This window comes from Neodiprion lecontei, chromosome 1 (assembly GCF_021901455.1).
Source record: "Neodiprion lecontei isolate iyNeoLeco1 chromosome 1, iyNeoLeco1.1, whole genome shotgun sequence".
Classification (NCBI taxonomy): domain Eukaryota; kingdom Metazoa; phylum Arthropoda; class Insecta; order Hymenoptera; family Diprionidae; genus Neodiprion; species Neodiprion lecontei.
This window is the reverse complement of record NC_060260.1, coordinates 212,850-224,871: the sequence shown is the minus strand read 5'-3', so window position 1 is coordinate 224,871 and position 12,022 is coordinate 212,850.

Sequence of the window (12,022 nt, the reverse complement as noted above, 5' to 3'; positions counted from 1 at the left end):
AACGACACAGAACGACACAGTCGGACACAGCTGCGGAGCATGGTTGGAGGACACTGTGTCGGATTCATTGCTGCCAATTTTTTAGTTAGAGATTTTATTTTCGACGCATTGTATTGTTTATATTTATTCATTAAATGCAATGATAATCTACACGCGTTTCACAAATGTTTTTTTTTTCCTGGAGCGCTCAATGATCCTAGATTTTTCGTATAATGCATGAGCGGACTCTAGTGACTGAATTAAGAACCTCAAAGCGTTCCAACAAGCACAAAGGCACAGTGTTCGACCGTGTAACACAGTGTCACACTGTGGAAGCTTTCCAGCAAGGAGACACTGTGTTAATAAATAAACAATACCATGCGTCGAAAATTAAATCTCTAACTAGAAAATTGGCAGCAATGAATCCGACACAGTGTCCAACCATGCTCCGCAGCTGTGTCCGACTGTGTCGTTCTGTGTCGTTGTTGGAAAGCACCATGTTCGACACAGTGTCGCTCTGTGTCGCTCTGTGTCGTTGCTGGAAAGCTCCCATTATAGTTTCTCCTTATCTCAAGGAAAAAGGACGCCTTGATGAAGGCTTGCTTGAATCTCGGAGGCGTCCTCGTTTCATAGTCACAACTTGGCTCTCCCTTCCAAAAGGAAGACATGTTTAGGCATATGTGATTGCTTATGGTGGTAAAACTGTTGATCGAAGCGCCACTCGGCTATATTTAAATCTAACTTGAACTACTTAGCTCTCAATTGTCAAGTTGCGTCGGTTGATGAGAGTGTATAACCTCAAAGAAGTTAACCTGTAGACTGGCTGTGACGCGTCATACGGGTCATAAGTGCATAGACGCCAAACGCAAGCGCAAGCGTTGGCTACATGAAACGAAACAGCCAATCGCAGTGCCGAAGGTTTCCTCAAGGAAGCTCGAGACCTGCCTTGAAAGAAGGAGGCCGATAAGGCTCTTTGTTCTGTCGAGGAAGGTCTATGAAACGTGAAATGAGGAACAAGGAAGGACTATGAATGTGGTTCCTATTCGTGGTTCCTATACAGAGGATGAAAGGCTTTAGGAGGCCGGCCCGGCCGGGAGGAAATGCACTTATCTGTTGTACCGGCTTAATTTTACATTGGAATACCACACATTCGATAAATATAGAATAGTAGAATGAAATTACCCACCTCGTATGTATGCGTGTGATATATCTTTGTGCGTAGGTATTCTCGAGGTATGTACATACGTACAAGCCTACTGAGTTTTCAATTCGTCACGTTTAATTGGAAAACCAATTCAAGGTGAAAAAGAAGAACAGGAAACGTTAGGAAAGGTGTTCTTGGTATACGTATAAGTTGTTTGTGTTACTGGTGGGTGGAATAACAGGAAAAGAAGCTGATAAAACAGAAAGGAATATGGATTTTCACGGGCGTTAAATCGACGCGACGGCAAATTAACGCGGCAGTGACACGCCGTCGACGGTAAAAAGATGCTCATGGAAATGGGTATCGACCACTGATTTCTATTCTGTGGTATCGACGCAACGGCGAAATGCTGCGCGTCAAAACTACGTACTAAGTCAGTGGTTCTCAGTTGCATTTTTATCCTAAGAATTGCATAATTGAGGATTATTCATTGGAAGTGTGAATAAACCGAGAAAATGAAGAAGCAAGAAGATAATTGAGTAAAAAAGTAGCTGTTATTCCAGGTCGGAAAATTATGTAACTCAATATCCTTATTCCAGAATCGTGCACTCGTGCATAATGAAGATGTCAGTACTAAAAATACCGCGGTGTGTTCAGGATCTTTCTTCTGAACGATAATATTTATTAAAGAGATATCAATATATTTGATTCATGGCAATGCATAACGTATATTATGTTTCTGGAATGATGAGAATGAATTGGATTATTTTATTTCTTACATCTCAAACGGCTACTCATAGAGTTTATAGACAATTAAGCTTTATGAAATACGCTACGAGCGACAAATCGAAGCTTAGAGCTGAAAAACATCAAATTTGCACTGGGTTTTCGAAAAGGCGGAAGAAAATAATCACAAATTCATAGTTACAAAGTTCCAGTTCCAGTTTATTCTGTGTGCCTTAGTTATGGTACAGGTTTTCAGGTCTCAGTGTATACTACTTTAATAACCAAGTTCCCGGAAAGTGTGTGATTATAATAAAATGTTATAATAGTACATTATACTAAAAATAATGTAATATACCAATAATTGAGATACTAATATACTCATTATCATGACTAGTATAATTTCTCCAAAATTATTGGGATTACTACATAAGAAAAACATACAGCGATATACATTGCTTTGAGTAGAATATGAACAATGTTGTATAAGATAGTTATCGTTGTAGTTTGTAGACACAATTTGAATTTTGTCCTGAGTACAGGTGTAACATGCCTCTGTACGATACGATGTATAGTGGAAGTTATTGTACCGTATATATTTTATAAAATCTGTGTTGGATTGGATATAGAATTAAGTTTGATGGTGAAATGTTGTAATTCCTTGACAGGTGGTCAATTAGTGTTCTAGATGTCATCTTCGGAATCCTGAGAAACCCGTTACAGTGGGGGGGATCATTCACATCCATTCTGGGACGAACGACTTCTTGCTCTAACGAGTGTGGCTATCCTCTAACCACTTTGGATGTTTGAGACAAGTTTCGACGCCTTTGAGAGATGCTGGAAAGAATTCATTCCTGTTCTATTCTCCGTTCTAATTTTTTATCCCTACATGTTAAATAGTAATATGGAACTAGGCTAAGGTTTTGGAATTAAGGTTTTGGTTCTTTTTAATTTTGCAATAATGTTTTCCAATATTGTTATGAAAAAGATGTAAAATAAACCATTCAACCATTAAACCCCGTTGCATTTTTGGCGAAAATTTTCGGGATTTTGAAAAGTGCTGGAATAAATTCATTCTCGCACTGTTCCGACGTAATTTTGCGAGAGAAATCGATTGGGCGCAGTCCCAATACGCTGTGATCAACGCATCAAAAGTTACAGCCAAAAAACGAGAACCTGTGTTTTCGACATTTTTCAGCAGGTGATTTTTCCGTCGTAAGTTCTCTCCCGTTGATCCAACGCTCTTTTCGCTGTGTTTTCCGAGTTCCTGGTGGTCCGATTAGTCGGGAAAGAGTCATACGAATCAATTCTGAGACGAAAAATTTTTTGGTAAGAAAAAAAGGAAGGTTAACCCCTTTGTATTTTTGGCGGAAATTTTCGCGATTGTGGAGAGTGCTGGGATCAATTCTTTCGGGAACTAGTCCGACGTAATTTTGCGAGAGAAATCGATTGGGCGCAGTCCCAATACGCTGCGATCAACGGATCGAAAGTTACAGCCAAAAGACGAAAACCCGAATTTTCGACATTATTCAGCAGGTGTATTGTTATTTCCAATTTCTCTGCAGTTGATCCCACATTCTTTTTGCTGCGTTTTCTGAGTTCCTTGGGGTCCAATTGGTCGGGAAAAAGTCATACGAATCAATTCTGGGACGAAAAATTTTTTGGTCAAAAAAAGGAAGGTGGACCCTTTGTATTTTTGGCGAAAATTTTCGCGATTTTGAAAAGTGCTGGAATCGATTCTTTCAGGCACTATTCCGACCTAATTTTGACAGAGAAATCGATTGAGCGCAGTCCCAATACGCTGCGATCAACGCATCGAAAGTTACAGCCAAAAAACAGAAACCTGAATTTTCGACATTTTTCAGCAGGTGTATTTTTCTTCTCAATTTTTCTCCAGTTGATCCCACGCTCTTTTCGCTGCGTTTTCTGAGTTCCTAGGGGTCCAATTGGTCGGGAAAGAGTCATACGAATCAATTCTGAGACAAAAAATTTTTTGGTCAAAAAAAAAGGAAGGTTAACCCCTTTGTGTTTTTGGCGAAAATTTTCGCGATTTTGAAAAGTGCTGGTATCAATTCTTTCAGACACTATTCCTACGTAATTTTGCGAGAGAAATCGATTGGGCACAGTCCCAATACGCTGCGATCAACGCATCGGAAGTTACAGCCAAAAAACGAAAACCTGAATTTTCGACATTTTTCAGCAGGTGTATTTTTCTTCTCAATTTCTCTGCAGTTGATCCCACGCTCTTTCTGCTGCGTTTTCTGAGTTCCTTGGGTTCCAATTCGTCGGGAAAGAGTCATACGAATCAATTCTGAGACGAAAAATTTTTTGGTCAAAAAAAAAGGAAGGTTAACCCCTTTGTATTTTTGGCGAAAATTTTCACGATTTTGAAAAGTGCTGGAATTAATTCTTTCAGGCACTATTCCGATGTGATTTTGCGAGAAAAATCGATTGGGCGCAGTCCCAATACGCTGCGATCGACGCATCGAAAGTTACAGCCAAAAAACGAAAACCTGAATTTTCGACATTTTTCAGCAGGTGTATTTTTCTTCTCAATTTTTCTCCAGTTGATCCGACGCTCTTTTCGCTGCGTTTTCTGAGTTCCTTCGGGTCTAATTCGTCGGGAAAGAGTCATACGAATCAATTCTGAGACGAAAAATTTTTTGGTCAAAAAAAAAGGAAGGTTAACCCCTTTGTATTTTTGGCGAAAATTTTCGCGATTTTGAAAAGCGCTGGAATCAATTCTTTTAAGCACTATTCCGACGTACTTTCGCCAGAGACATCGGTTGGGCGCAGTCCCAATACGCTGCGATCAACGGATCGAAAGTTACAACCAAAAAACGAAAACCTGAATTTTCGACATTGTTCGGCAGGCGTATTTTTCTTCTCAATTTCTCTGCAGTTGATCCCACGCTCTTTCTGCTGCGTTTTCTGAGTTCCTTGGGTTCCAATTCGTCGGGAAAGAGTCATACGAATCAATTCTGAGACGAAAAATTTTTTGGTCAAAAAAAAAGGAAGGTTAACCCCTTTGTATTTTTGGCGAAAATTTTCACGATTTTGAAAAGTGCTGGAATTAATTCTTTCAGGCACTATTCCGACGTAATTTTGCGAGAGAAATCGATTGGGCGCAGTCCCAATACACTGCGATCAACGGATCGGAAGTTACAGCAGAAAAACGAAAACCCGAATTTTCTACATTTTTCAGCAGGTGTATTTTTGTTTTCAATTTCTCCCCTGTTGATCCCACGCTCTTTCTGCTGCGTTTTCTGAGTTCCTTGGGTTCCAATTCGTCGGGAAAGAGTTATACGAATCAATTCTGAGACGAAAAATTTTTTGGTCAAAAAAAAAGGAAGGTTAACCCCTTTGTATTTTTGGCGAAAATTTTCGCGATTTTGAAAAGTGCTGGAATCAATTCTTTTAGGCACTATTCCGACGTAATTTTGCGAGAGAAATCGATTGGGCGCAGTCCCAATACGCTGCGAACAACGCATCGAAAGTTACAGCCAAAAAACGAAAATCCGAATTTTCGACATTTTTCAGCGGATCTATTTTTCTTCTCAATTTCTCTGCAGTTGATCCCACGCTCTTTTCGCTGCGTTTTCTGAGTTCCTTGGGGTCCAATTGGTCGGGAAAGAGTCATACAAATCTATTCTGAGACGAAAAATTTTTCGATCAAAAAAAAAGGAAGGTTAACCCCTTTGTATTTTTGGCGAAAATTTTCGCGATTTTGAAAAGCGCTGGAATCAATTCTTTTAGGCACTATTCCGAAGTAATTTTGCGAGAGAAATCGATTGGGCGCAGTCCCAATACACTGCGATCAACGGATCGGAAGTTACAGCCAAAAAACGAAAACCCGAATTTTCTACATTTTTCAGCAGGTGTATTTTTGTTTTCAATTTCTCCCCTGTTGATCCGGCGCTTTTTCTGCTGCGTTTTCTGAGTTCCTTGGGTTCCAATTCGTCGGGAAAGAGTCATACGAATCAATTCTGAGACGAAAAATTTTTTGGTCAAAAAAAAAGGAAGGTTAACCCCTTTGTATTTTTGGCGAAAATTTTCGCAATTTTGAAAAGTGCTGGAATCAATTCTTTTAGGCACTATTCCGACGTAATTTTGCGAGAGAAATCGATTGGGCGCAGTCCCAATACGCTGCGAACAACGCATCGAAAGTTACAGCCAAAAAACGAAAATCCGAATTTTCGACATTGTTCAGCAGGCGTATTTTTCTTCTCAATTTCTCTGCAGTTGATCCGACGCTCTTTCTGCTGCGTTTTCTGAGTTCCTTCGGGTCTAATTCGTCGGGAAAGAGTCATACGAATCAATTCTGAGACGAAAAATTTTTTGGTCAAAAAAAAAGGAAGGTTAACCCCTTTGTATTTTTGGCGAAAATTTTCGCGATTTTGAAAAGCGCTGAAATCAATTCTTTCAGGCACTATTCCGATGTGATTTTGCGAGAAAAATCGATTGGGCGCAGTCCCAATACGCTGCGATCGACGCATCGAAAGTTACAGCCAAAAAACGAAAACCTGAATTTTCGACATTTTTCAGCAGGTGTATTTTTCTTCTCAATTTTTCTCCAGTTGATCCGACGCTCTTTTCGCTGCGTTTTCTGAGTTCCTTCGGGTCTAATTCGTCGGGAAAGAGTCATACGAATCAATTGTGAGACGAAAAATTTTATGGTCAAAAAAAAAGGAAGGTTAACCCCTTTGTATTTTTGGCGAAAATTTTCGCGATTTTGAAAAGTGCTGGAATCAATTCTTTTAGGCACTATTCCGACGTAATTTTGCGAGAGAAATCGATTGGGCGCAGTCCCAATACGCTGCGAACAACGCATCGAAAGTTACAGCCAAAAAACGAAAATCCGAATTTTCGACATTTTTCAGCGGATCTATTTTTCTTCTCAATTTCTCTGCAGTTGATCCCACGCTCTTTTCGCTGCGTTTTCTGAGTTCCTTGGGGTCCAATTGGTCGGGAAAGAGTCATACAAATCTATTCTGAGACGAAAAATTTTTCGATCAAAAAAAAAGGAAGGTTAACCCTTTTGTATTTTTGGCGAAAATTTTCGCGATTTTGAAAAGCGCTGGAATCAATTCTTTTAGGCACTATTCCGACGTAATTTTGCGAGAGAAATCGATTGGGCGCAGTCCCAATACACTGCGATCAACGGATCGGAAGTTACAGCCAAAAAACGAAAACCCGAATTTTCTACATTTTTCAGCAGGTGTATTTTTGTTTTCAATTTCTCCCCTGTTGATCCCACGCTTTTTCTGCTGCGTTTTCTGAGTTCCTTGGGTTCCAATTCGTCGGGAAAGAGTCATACGAATCAATTCTGAGACGAAAAATTTTTTGGTCAAAAAAAAAGGAAGGTTAACCCCTTTGTATTTTTGGCGAAAATTTTCGCGATTTTGAAAAGCGCTGAAATCAATTCTTTCAGGCACTATTCCGATGTGATTTTGCGAGAAAAATCGATTGGGCGCAGTCCCAATACGCTGCGATCGACGCATCGAAAGTTACAGCCAAAAAACGAAAATCCGAATTTTCGACATTTTTCAGCGGATCTATTTTTCTTCTCAATTTCTCTGCAGTTGATCCCACGCTCTTTTTGCTGCGTTTTCTGAGTTCCGTGGGGTCCAATTGGTCGGGAAAGAGTCATACGAATCAATTCTGAGACGAAAAATTTTTTGGTCAAAAAAAAAGGAAGGTTAACCCCTTTGTATTTTTGGCGAAAATTTTCGCGATTTTCAAAAGTGCTGGAATAAATTAATTGTGGCACTATTCCGACGTAATTTTGCGAGAGAAATCGATTGGGCGCAGTCCCAATACGCTGCGATCAACGGATCGGAAGTTACAGCAGAAAAACGAAAACCCGAATTTTCTACATTTTTCAGCAGGTGTATTTTTGTTTTCAATTTCTCCCCTGTTGATCCCACGCTCTTTCTGCTGCGTTTTCTGAGTTCCTTGGGTTCCAATTCGTCGGGAAAGAGTCATACGAATCAATTCTGAGACGAAAAATTTTTTGGTCAAAAAAAAAGGAAGGTTAACCCCTTTGTATTTTTGGCGAAAATTTTCGCGATTTTGAAAAGTGCTGGAATCAATTCTTTTAGGCACTATTCCGACGTAATTTTGCGAGAGAAATCGATTGGGCGCAGTCCCAATACGCTGCGAACAACGCATCGAAAGTTACAGCCAAAAAACAAAAATCCGAATTTTCGACATTTTTCAGCGGATCTATTTTTCTTCTCAATTTCTCTGCAGTTGATCCCACGCTCTTTTCGCTGCGTTTTCTGAGTTCCTTGGGGTCCAATTGGTCGGGAAAGAGTCATACAAATCTATTCTGAGACGAAAAATTTTTCGATCAAAAAAAAAGGAAGGTTAACCCCTTTGTATTTTTGGCGAAAATTTTCGCGATTTTGAAAAGCGCTGGAATCAATTCTTTTAGGCACTATTCCGACGTAATTTTGCGAGAGAAATCGATTGGGCGCAGTCCCAATACACTGCGATCAACGGATCGGAAGTTACAGCCAAAAAACGAAAACCCGAATTTTCTACATTTTTCAGCAGGTGTATTTTTGTTTTCAATTTCTCCCCTGTTGATCCCGCGCTTTTTCTGCTGCGTTTTCTGAGTTCCTTGGGTTCCAATTCGTCGGGAAAGAGTCATACGAATCAATTCTGAGACGAAAAATTTTTTGGTCAAAAAAAAAGGAAGGTTAACCCCTTTGTATTTTTGGCGAAAATTTTCGCAATTTTGAAAAGTGCTGGAATCAATTCTTTTAGGCACTATTCCGACGTAATTTTGCGAGAGAAATCGATTGGGCGCAGTCCCAATACGCTGCGAACAACGCATCGAAAGTTACAGCCAAAAAACGAAAATCCGAATTTTCGACATTGTTCAGCAGGCGTATTTTTCTTCTCAATTTCTCTGCAGTTGATCCGACGCTCTTTCTGCTGCGTTTTCTGAGTTCCTTCGGGTCTAATTCGTCGGGAAAGAGTCATACGAATCAATTCTGAGACGAAAAATTTTTTGGTCAAAAAAAAAGGAAGGTTAACCCCTTTGTATTTTTGGCGAAAATTTTCGCGATTTTGAAAAGCGCTGAAATCAATTCTTTCAGGCACTATTCCGATGTGATTTTGCGAGAAAAATCGATTGGGCGCAGTCCCAATACGCTGCGATCGACGCATCGAAAGTTACAGCCAAAAAACGAAAACCTGAATTTTCGACATTTTTCAGCAGGTGTATTTTTCTTCTCAATTTTTCTCCAGTTGATCCGACGCTCTTTTCGCTGCGTTTTCTGAGTTCCTTCGGGTCTAATTCGTCGGGAAAGAGTCATACGAATCAATTGTGAGACGAAAAATTTTATGGTCAAAAAAAAAGGAAGGTTAACCCCTTTGTATTTTTGGCGAAAATTTTCGCGATTTTGAAAAGTGCTGGAATCAATTCTTTTAGGCACTATTCCGATGTAATTTTGCGAGAGAAATCGATTGGGCGCAGTCCCAATACGCTGCGAACAACGCATCGAAAGTTACAGCCAAAAAACGAAAATCCGAATTTTCGACATTTTTCAGCGGATCTATTTTTCTTCTCAATTTCTCTGCAGTTGATCCCACGCTCTTTTCGCTGCGTTTTCTGAGTTCCTTGGGGTCCAATTGGTCGGGAAAGAGTCATACAAATCTATTCTGAGACGAAAAATTTTTCGATCAAAAAAAAAGGAAGGTTAACCCTTTTGTATTTTTGGCGAAAATTTTCGCGATTTTGAAAAGCGCTGGAATCAATTCTTTTAGGCACTATTCCGACGTAATTTTGCGAGAGAAATCGATTGGGCGCAGTCCCAATACACTGCGATCAACGGATCGGAAGTTACAGCCAAAAAACGAAAACCCGAATTTTCTACATTTTTCAGCAGGTGTATTTTTGTTTTCAATTTCTCCCCTGTTGATCCCACGCTTTTTCTGCTGCGTTTTCTGAGTTCCTTGGGTTCCAATTCGTCGGGAAAGAGTCATACGAATCAATTCTGAGACGAAAAATTTTTTGGTCAAAAAAAAAGGAAGGTTAACCCCTTTGTATTTTTGGCGAAAATTTTCGCGATTTTCAAAAGTGCTGGAATAAATTAATTGTGGCACTATTCCGACGTAATTTTGCGAGAGAAATCGATTGGGCGCAGTCCCAATACGCTGCGATCAACGCATCGAAAGTTACAGCCAAAAAACGAAAACCTGAATTTTCGACATTTTTCAGCAGGTGTATTTTTGTTTTCAATTTTTCCCCTGTTGATCCCACGCTCTTTCTGCTGCGTTTTCTGAGTTCCTTGGGTTCCAATTCGTCGGGAAAGAGTCATACGAATCAATTCTGAGACGAAAAATTTTTTGGTCAAAAAAAAAGGAAGGTTAACCCCTTTGTATTTTTGGCGAAAATTTTCGCGATTTTGAAAAGTGCTGGAATCAATTCTTTTAGGCACTATTCCGACGTAATTTTGCGAGAGACATCGGTTGGGCGCAGTCCCAATACGCTGCGATCAACGCATCGAAAGTTACAGCCAAAAAACGAAAACCTGAATTTTCGACATTTTTCAGCAGGTGTATTTTTCTTCTCAATTTTTCTCCAGTTGATCCCACGCTCTTTTTGCTGCGTTTTCTGAGTTCCTTGGGGTCCAATTGGTCGGGAAAGAGTCATACGAATCAATTCTGAGACGAAAAATTTTTTGGTCAAAAAAAAGGAAGGTTAACCCCTTTGTATTTTTGGCGAAAATTTTCGCGATTTTGAAAAGCGCTGGAATCAATTCTTTTAAGCACTGTTCCGACGTACTTTCGCCAGAGACATCGGTTGGGCGCAGTCCCAATACGCTGCGATCAACGCATCGAAAGTTACAGCCAAAAAACGAAAACCCGAATTTTCGACATTTTTCAGCAGGTGTATTTTTTTTCTCAATTTCTCTCCAGTTGATCCCACGCTCTTTCTGCTGCGTTTTCTGAGTTCCGTGGGGTCCAATTCGTCGGGAAAGAGTCATACGAATCAATTCTGAGACGAAAAATTTTTTGGTCAAAAAAAAAGGAAGGTTAACCCCTTTGTATTTTTGGCGAAAATTTTCGCGATTTTGAAAAGCGCTGGAATCAATTCTTTTGAGCACTATTCCGACGTACTTTCGCCAGAGACATCGGTTGGGCGCAGTCCCAATACGCTGCGATCAACGGATCGAAAGTTACAACCAAAAAACGAAAACCTGAATTTTCGACATTGTTCAGCAGGCGTATTTTTCTTCTCAATTTCTCTGCAGTTGATCCCACGCTCTTTCTGCTGCGTTTTCTGAGTTCCTTGGGGTCCAATTGGTCGGGAAAGAGTCATACGAATCAATTTCGAGACGAAAAATTTTTTGGTCGAAAAAAAAGGAAGGTTAACCTCTTTGCATTTTTGGAGAAAATTTTCGCGATTTCGAGAGGTGCTGGTATCAATTCTTTCAGGCACTATTTCGACGTAATTACGCGAGAGAAATCGATTGGGCGCAGTCCCAATACGCTGCGATCAACGGATCGAAAGTTACAACCAAAAAACGAAAACCTGAATTTTCGACATTGTTCAGCAGGCGTATTTTTCTTCCCAATTTCTCTGCAGTTGATCCCACGCTCTTTCTGCTGCGTTTTCTGAGTTCCTTGGGTTCCAATTCGTCGGGAAAGAGTCATACGAATCAATTCTGAGACGAAAAATTTTTTGGTCAAAAAAAAAGGAAGGTTAACCCCTTTGTATTTTTGGCGAAAACTTTCGCGATTTTGAAAAGCGCTGAAATCAATTCTTTCAGGCACTATTCCGACGTGATTTTGCGGGAAAAATCGATTGGGCGCAGTCCCAATACGCTGCGATCGACGCATCGAAAGTTACAGCCAAAAAACGAAAACCTGAATTTTCGACATTTTTCAGCAGGTGTATTTTTCTTCTCAATTTCTCTCCAGTTGATCCCACGCTCTTTTCGCTGCGTTTTCTGAGTTCCTTGGGGTCCAATTCGTCGGGAAAGAGTCATACGAATCAATTCGGAGACGAAAAATTTTTTGGTCAAAAAAAAAGGAAGGTTAACCCCTTTGTATTTTTGGCGAAAATTTTCGCGATTTTGAAAAGCGCTGGAATCAATTCTTTTAAGCACTATTCCGACGTACTTTCGCCAGAGACATCGGTTGGGCGCAGTCCCAATACGC